The following is a 219-nucleotide window of genomic DNA, read 5'->3' on the forward strand; positions in this document are numbered from 1 at the left end:
TGACTGTTGAGTCCAACATGTCCATATAAAGAAAGCTCGCTACATGGCAGACAATCCAATATGTTCATACACAGAGAGCTATCTACATGACAGATCAGTCCAACTTATCCATGCACAGAGAGCTAGCTACATGACAGACGAGTACAAAATGTCCATATACAGAGAGCTAGCTACATGGCAGAGTAGTGCAACATTTCCATATACAGAGTTCTAGCTACA

The sequence above is a fragment of the Chrysochloris asiatica genome, unplaced genomic scaffold (genome assembly GCF_000296735.1).
Source record: "Chrysochloris asiatica unplaced genomic scaffold, ChrAsi1.0 scaffold00359, whole genome shotgun sequence".
Lineage (NCBI taxonomy): Eukaryota > Metazoa > Chordata > Mammalia > Afrosoricida > Chrysochloridae > Chrysochloris > Chrysochloris asiatica.